Genomic DNA, 8746 nt, shown 5'->3' on the forward strand with positions numbered 1-8746 from the left:
GATCAGTTTAAACCACCATTTTATAAGCGTCTGTATCTTGGACTCACGTGCATTTACACTGTGCCCGCCAAGGACAGCTCTGACTCAGGAAGTAGAGTCTCAGGAGTTCAAGGAAATTAAGGCTTCTGCTCGGTCAGATAGGGAACAGTCAGGAAGAGAGAAAGACAGCCGGTGTAGTTAGGGAAGGCAAGTGGGGAAGAGCGGGCACTTCTTAATCGGGCCTCCATTCTTGTACTTTTTGTTTTCAAAGCATGGGTCTTTTTCTTTCTCTTTCTTCCTATTTTTAGGAAAGCAGGTCGTGTTTCATAACATCAAGGATCTGGAGACTGGAGAGATGGCCGAGCACTTAGGAGCGATTATTGCTCTTTCAGAGGACTTGATTTGGTTTCTAGCACCTATGTAGGGTGGCTCACCTATACATATAGTTATCACCTATAACTAAGCCTCCAGGGGAATCTGGAGCCTTTGACCTCCACAGGCACTTAGATTTCTGTGTACATACCCAAATGTACACACGCGTGTTTATAATCGAAAATAATAAAAGCAACGCTGTTAAGGGGCTGAAGAGATGGCACAGCAGTTAAGGGCAATTTTTATTCTTGAAGAGTACCCCAGGTTTGATGCCCAGCTATTTTACAACCATCAGTAACCCCAGTTCCAGGGGACCCAGTGCCCTTTTCTGGTCACAGACATGCATGATATACAGACATACACACAGGCAAAACACTCAAATGCATACAATTAAAATAAAAGTCTAAAAAATGATTAAGAACATCAAGTATCTGGAAGAAAGAATGTTATACTTTCAGTAACTTTCAAATGTATTTACCCTTTGGTCAAAGGAGAGTTTTTAGTATGTTTCAATAAGAAGCGAAAGTTATGTTTAAACTCTAGAAGGGCAAGGAACAGCTACCCTTCCCATGAAAACCTGAATGACTATTTACTAAGAGGTAGCAGGACTACGGAAAAGGAACTCGGATTCTAAGGAGGCTTTCATCAAGCCAACTAATGTGGACAACGAGCAGACAAAGGACACAGTTTGTGTGCAATTCCTGTATTCTGTGGTTTTGCTCTTTTGTTCCTAATTCATGACTTATCCTTTCTTGGGTATTTGGGGACTTGAATCTCTCTGAGTCTGCTGGCTCTGTCCTCCATTTCTTCCTCTTTTAATTTTTATTTGTTTATTTATTCATTTATTTGGGGATGGGTTTCTCCCTAGATTTGGAGCCTGTTCTGAAACTTGCTCTGTACACCAGGCTGGCCTCAAACTCACAGAGATCCACCTGCCTCTCGAGTGCTGGGATTAAAGGCGTGCACCACTACTGCCCGGCTCATTTTCTACTTCTTTAGTTCATGCTTATTCTTCTGAGAAACACAATCTAAATGTAATTTCTTCGTCGTAGTTTTGTGTCTTTTGGCATATACAACTTCAAGGGCTTGGATTCTGCCTTTGCTAAGTTGGATAGCGCGCAGAGGAAAGGAAAAGCCCCACACAGAGTGGCTCTTTGCATTGTCCTTGTTTGTCCACCTTTCTCTTCCTCTCCTCCTCCTGCTTCTTCTTCTTTCCTAGGCTCCTTCCTTGTGAAGTTTCTTGTCCTGCAGAAAGGATCATTAAGAGGAGTAGGCAAATAAGCAGCCATGTCTTGTAATTTTACAGACAGAGAGAAAATAAGGGGCAAACTTAGTTTTATCTCAGTATTTAAAGATAGAAGCAATTTCATTTCAAAATAGTGTAAATATTACCAGAGGCATATCTTGTCTCCTTTTAGTTACCAGAGCTCTTATTTCCTTTTAGAATGTTTTCACAAATTTGTTTAAAATAGCACATTTTAGAACAATCTTAATTTTTTTCTTTTTTCCATCAGCTTCCCTCCATCTTCTGTCATATCCTCACTCTTTGTAGCTTAGAGCCACCCCAACTCTCCCTTTGTGGGCTAGGATCCGCTAAGCAGGAAGTCCCTCTACATATGGAATCATTCAACCTGCTATTGGCTTATCCATACATGGCTGTAACTTTCTGACAATCTTCCTTGTGGTCAGAATGGGAATGCTTCTGTATTTAACTGTATGGTACATTTTAGAAGGCAGCTGTGCTTGCCTCTCGATACCACCAGTACATTCTTTTTAAACATTTATTATTCTACACATAAGTGTTTTGCCTGCACGCATATCCATGTACCATGTGTGGTCAGTGCCCACAGAGGCCAGAAAAGAGCATTGGAACGTCATACCTGGAGTTACAACAAGATGCCATGTGGCGGCTAGGAATCCAACCCTGATCCTCCAGAAGAGAAGATGTAGTTCTTAGTTTCTGAGCCATGTCTCTACACCCAACACCAAGGCATTTTGGAAGTCAGTGGTTTTACTTAATGTTACTAGGAGAAACCATAATGTCTATTTGAAAACAAATTTATTAAATCTGATTTTTCAAGCAATTTAATGTCATTCTAGCTGTCTTTTCTTTGATCTATTCTTGGGTTATTAACTTTAGTAATCTACCGTATGGTTTGAACAAAAAAACCATTAAGTCATTGAATGATACTAGAAAGATTTGATGTACACTTGCAAAGGAGTGGACTGGAGGCTGACATTATATCTGATAAAATATACTAAACACCCAAATATCAGAACTAATAAAGTTATAAACACTTAGAAAAAACTGGGAAAAGTATGGGAACACTGATTTTTGGGTTTCATAATTTCTTGAGTATGACCTCAGTATCTCAGCCAACAAAAGAAGAAATATGTAAAATGAACTTTAATGGCATTAAAGGCCTTTGGTCTCTCAAAGGACACCATCGAGAGATTAAAAATGGAACTCCAGAATGGAAGATCACATTTTTAAAGCAAACACTTGACAAGGGATTAGTATCCACAATATATAAAGAACTCCTATAACTAAACAATACAGCAAACTACTTGATTCAAAATAGGCACAGAAAATGAATGTATTTATGCCCAATAATGTCTATTAAAAATACTCAATATCACTAATAGGAGAGTTCAAGTTGATGCCCCTTTGTGATAATACTCCATACTCATGAGGATTTCTATTATATAAAAAGAGCAGAAGGTTATAAATATTGGTTAGAAATTAAGAAATTGATTTTTGTTTTGTTTTTTTTTTTTTTTTTTTGGTTTTTCGAGACAGGGTTTCTCTGTAGTTTTGGAGCCTGTCCTGGAACTAGCTCTTGTAGACCAGGCTGGTCTCGAACTCACAGAGATCCACCTGCCTCTGCCTCCCAAGTGCTGGGATTAAAGGCGTGCGCCACCACCGCCCGGCCGAAATTAAGAAATTGAAACAGGTCATTATTATAACTGAAACTGAAAAATGATACAACTGCTATGGGAAAAACAATGCATTCCTCAACAAACAGCATAGAGTGACAAAGACCCAGCAACATTTCTTCTAGGTATATCCATGTGCGATGTTTTGTTTATTTAGGTTGTAGGTCTCATGTATTTCAGGTTGGTCCTACACTGACTGCGCAAGTGAAGATGACCTTGAATTCTGATCCTCTGACCTCTACCTCCCAACTCCTGGTTTTGCAGGTGTATACCGGCACACCTGGACTTACAGAGTGCCGGGGATTGAACCCAGGGTCTCATTCGTTCTGGGCAAGCACGTTACCAACTGAGCTACACCCAGCCCCTAAGAGTGAAGTTAAAAGAGACTCAATGAGATAATTACACACTCACTGCCAGAAGACCATTATTCATGTGAAAGCAACTCGGGTGTCCATCATGAAGAAATGGAGAATTAATGTACATAATGTATATATGTCGTATTATCTCACCCCAAAATACAATTATGAGGCTTAGTGCTGGGACGCAGGTCTCTAGTCATAACACTCAGGAGGCAAAGGCCGGAGGATCAAGCATTCAAGGTAGCCACGGGCTCCAAGAGACTATTACCAAAGCAAAGCAAAACAAAACAAGTTATATGTTAACGTACTCTATAATAGAGATGAACTTTGACATGTTATGCTAAGTGAAAGAAGCCACTCCCAAAAGAACAACTGTTCTGTTGTCCCATCTATAAGTGATGCCTAATGTAGGCAAATTTCTAGAAACAGAGAACAGACGAGCTGCAACCAGAGCTGGCAGAATGGAGATCGGAGTCATTGCTTAATAGGCACAGGACTTCAGTTTGCAGTAAAAGGAATTCAGGGGATGTTGTACATCACTGTAAATGTACTTAATACTATTGAACCGCACACTTACAAATACTTAAAATAGTTTTTTAAAAAACTTTTTTTTTTTTTTTTTGGTTTTTCGAGACAGGGTTTCTCTGTGGTTTTGGAGCCTGTCCTGGAACTAGTTCTTGTAGACCAGGCTGGTCTCGAACTCACAGAGATCCGCCTGCCTCTGCCTCCCAAGTGCTGGGATTAAAGGCGTGCGCCATCACTGCCCGGCTTTAAAAAACTTTTATTGCCGGATATCTAAAATTATTTTTTATTTTGGACAGCGCCTCTGAATGTAACCCAGGCTGCCCTCATTTCCGTCATCCTAGAATTCTTCCTAAGGTTGTCACCATGCCCAGCCAAAATAGTAAGTTGAATATTACCAATATTTGACCACAATAATATTAAAAAAAAACAAGAACTACTTGCTATGAATGCTTATTTTCCCCAAATCAATAAAATAAGACCTAATCCTAAATGTGAAGGCAACAACAGGTAGGGACTCTGGGAACCATCGAGGTCATGGGAACAGAGCCTTTGTGAAATGGATTAAAATGCTCATAAACATGGGTTTATTTTCTCCTTCCACCATCTAAGAACACCGCGGAAAGATGCCACCTGTGATCCACACATCATTCTTTCCAGGCATGGTGTCTGCTGCTACCTTGATCTTGTCACACCAGCTTCTACACAGGCAAGAAACACAGCTCTGTTGCTAGAAGCCACTGTTTCGCGTTTGTTGTTATAGAAGCCCATAGTAAAACAATCTTCAAAACAAAACCAGGCCACCAATCTATCTTTTAGAGGTGAGTTTCTCAATTTTCAGACAGAATATTCTTGTTTATCTGATGTCACAAATAGTACATTTTGACCAATAACCTTGCATGATGACAATAGTAATCATTACTATAGGCTGCCTATTGGGTGCAAAGATCTCGAGGGACCTTGACCTCAATGAATTTGTACATCAATTCCATGAAGGACCTATTACTATCCCAGAACATATTTATTTAGGGCTTAAAGGTTTAATAACTTGTCCATTGTCAAGCAGTCACACTCTTCTTTTCTTAGAACAATTTGCTGTTCTTAGCATAGTAATATTTACTTGGTATAAGATTAGGTTGGACGGGAAAGGGGTGGGGGAAATGGAGAGGTAGATGTTAACTATTCTGGGAATTATGAGTATGTAAAATAAAATCATTTCATCAAAATAAAATTTAACTGTATGTTGAGCCAACTGTTTTAGGTTTTCTCTCATAAGTAACTATTTAGGACAAACACTATCGTAAATGACAGATAGTGGTGTAACGCTGGGGTCAGGATACTTTTTCACACCCAGAATATTGATTTTCTTTTAACTGTCAGTGATAAGAAATGAATAAACAAACCAGACATTGGTGGTGTACGCCTTTAATTCCAGCACTCCTGAGGCAGAGGCAGGCGGCTCTTTGTGAGTTCAAGATTAGCCTGGTCTATAGAGTGAGTTTTAGGACAGCCAGGGCTACACAAAGAAACCCCATCTTGAAACAAACAAACAAATAAGAAAAAACAGCCCAAGTTTTGAGTACAATAAAAGGCAGAGTGTGAAGACCCAGCAAATCTCTGGCCATTCCTTAGCCCACCAAGCACCAAGAAACATGAACACCTATCTAATTAACTTGAGTCATTTTGATAATGGTTTCTTTTCTTGATTCTTTCCTATTCTCTTCTTTCCTTCCTTCCTTCTTTCCTTCCTTCCTTCTTTCCTTCCTTCCTTCCTTCCTTCCTTCCTTCCTTCCTTCCTTCCTTCCTTCCTTCTTTCTTTCTTTCTTTCTTTCTTTCTTTCTTTCTTTCTTTCTTTCTTTCTTTCTTTCTTTCTTTCTTTCGAGACAGGGTTTCTCTGTATAGTCCTAGCTGTCCTGGAACTAGCTCTGTAGACCAGGCTGGCCTTGAACTCACAGAGATCCCAATAACGGCCTCTTTCAATAGTGGTTTAGTGTGACAGTTTTTAATGTTAGTGTGAACTTCAGAGAGCAATTATCCTCATACATGTCTCTCCCAGAATGATGGTGTGCTCCTTCAGAGGGCATGTGGGGTGAGGCAGCCACACTGCATGCCATTGCGTAAACAAAGGTACACTGGTTTTTCCAAACAGACCAATGAAGGCATAGACTGCCTCTTGCCCAGCAGGTCGTTTGTCACTCTTGCTGTCTAGTTGTCTTCCCTCCATTAGACTTAGAGACTTTCTGCTGTGCACTGAGCACTGTTGGGTTGTTTCTGATGTCTCAAGGGCGCACCCTGCTGGAAAAGTAGTTTGCCAGACAGTTTACATTTGAAGTTAGAGAATTGTGCTGCCAATAATGAACCTGGGGGTGAATTACTAGGTCTATAGATAGCTCTGGGGAGGAGAGAGAGGGGTGAGGAAAGGAGAGAAGAGAGAGGAGAAAGAAAGAATGAGTGTGAGTATGAACATGAGTAAATGGACTGAGACCATCCCCACAGTTACATTCCTCTCCTGACTATGATAAATGAATAAATCGAACCTAGGAGGCCTGACCAAGTTTTTATTGTTTTCCATTTGACATTTGAAAAACTGTTAGGGGTTTTAGCAGGGGACTGCGGCTACTCTTACCCTTGAATGAAGGCCACTTCTCCTTTAATTGGGGATGGTCATTTCTTTTTCTTTTTGACTGAGTTTCAGAGGGACTCACATGGAGTGCTGAGGGAGGAAGAGGACATTCGATGAGCCAGATCAGCCGAAGCAGACCTGGCGATAAGTGGGGTGACAGACGGAGCAGTCATGTCACCCTATTATCCTCTGACATTTGCGATTCAAAACCATTAAAAGGATTCTTAGTAGTTACTCCAGTAACTTCCCTTGATCCAAAGGTTCCCAGTCAAAACCTCTCAACAGCAGATTAAGAACAGAGTCTAGAATTTGTTTGTGTATCCAACAAATTACAATTCTTTTTAATTAACTCAGTGTTCAGGTACAGAATATGCAGAGCAGAGAACTTCTTGTGAACTCACCGGACACAATTTAAGTTCCAGGAAGCCTGGCACTTTGAGTATTGTACCCATAATAAATTTAATAATATTATTCTGTATCACAATGCATCTCATAGCTAGTAACATTTTTGTTTGCTGTTAAAAGTCTTGATGCTTAGTTTAAACTTCCACCTTTGAAATTATTTGCCTATGAATAATTCATGTATTCAGTAATCACTGAGAATTTCTATGAACTGAAAAAAAATCTAAATTTATAGATGTGTGAAATATTTAATAGTAAGAGCAGCAGTGGAATTGTCATGCTATATGATATTTGTATTTAATTATGTGGTAGCTAATTTTGATTTTACATTTTCCTTTTAGTATTTTGCATCCCCACCCCATTTCTTTATTCTCTGACTATCTCTCTGTCTCTTTTTCCATTCTCTCCTTCCCTCTATTACCTTCACCCTCCTTTCCTTCAGACCCTTTTAAAACCAAGAGTTCTCAGGTCTAGGAGAACTTGCTTGATTTATAAGATTACTTTTTGTGTAAGCACAAGGACCTGTGTTTGGATCTTGGGGGCCTATGTAAAAAGTCTATACTTGGTGTGAGCATCTCTAATCCCATAGCTCTTCAGGAGAGTTGGGAATCAGAAACAGAAGAATCCCCAGAAACTCGAGGACCAGTTAGCTGGATGTGTACAGTAGAAAATATCAAACCCAAACAACAAAGTCACCCTGTCCTAAGGTGGAAGGCAAGGACCAGCACCGAGGTTGTTTCTTGCCCTCTGCATGTGTGGTGGTCCACACGTGTGCTCAGTATTACTGTCTTGCCCCCTTCCCTACTCTGTCTCTCTTTCTCTCTGTCTCTCTCTTTCTGTCTCTGTGTCTGTGTTACACACACACACACACACACACACACACACACACACACTCACCTCAGACCCTACTGCCATTTCATGAAAGACTACAGCCAGTTTTTATCAACTCCTTCTCTGGGCAGCCTTACCCTACACAGCTCAGAAGCCTAACAACTCAAAACTAAACTGTATGAAATTGATTGAGTTTGTTTTGTTTGCAAAACAGAGGCCATTTCACAAGTCTTAACACAGCAGTTTTTGGTGTACATATCACAGTCTTCCCTCCCAGACACGCAGAGTTAAAACCCAATAGGAGAAGAGCGCTGCGCCTGTGGTAGGCGTTCAGCATCTGCCGAATGAATGCATGCACATATAAACGCACAGGCAAATGAAACAACCACGTAAATAAGAGCGAAATTACATGGTACAGACTCGGTAATGGGACTGGTGGAATATATTATTCATACAAAGCAGCTTGGCAATTACTTAAAGCCTTTTAGAACAACGTTCTGTTTTTAATTTAACTTTGCTTTATTAACAAGAGATTGGCATTGCCTGTGGGAAAAAGCAGTCCTGGCGTATCTCACTGCTGACTCTTCATTAAGGAACAAGAAATGGAAGCATTATAGGCATTAAAGGGGGGGGGAGGCACTGTGGACCTAAAAGGGAGAAAACTTCAGAGCTTGGTAAGATTTCCATGAAGCAAACAGCTTTCCACTTGGCAGTGAGGTTT

Source organism: Chionomys nivalis, chromosome 15 (assembly GCF_950005125.1).
Source record: "Chionomys nivalis chromosome 15, mChiNiv1.1, whole genome shotgun sequence".
Taxonomy (NCBI): domain Eukaryota; kingdom Metazoa; phylum Chordata; class Mammalia; order Rodentia; family Cricetidae; genus Chionomys; species Chionomys nivalis.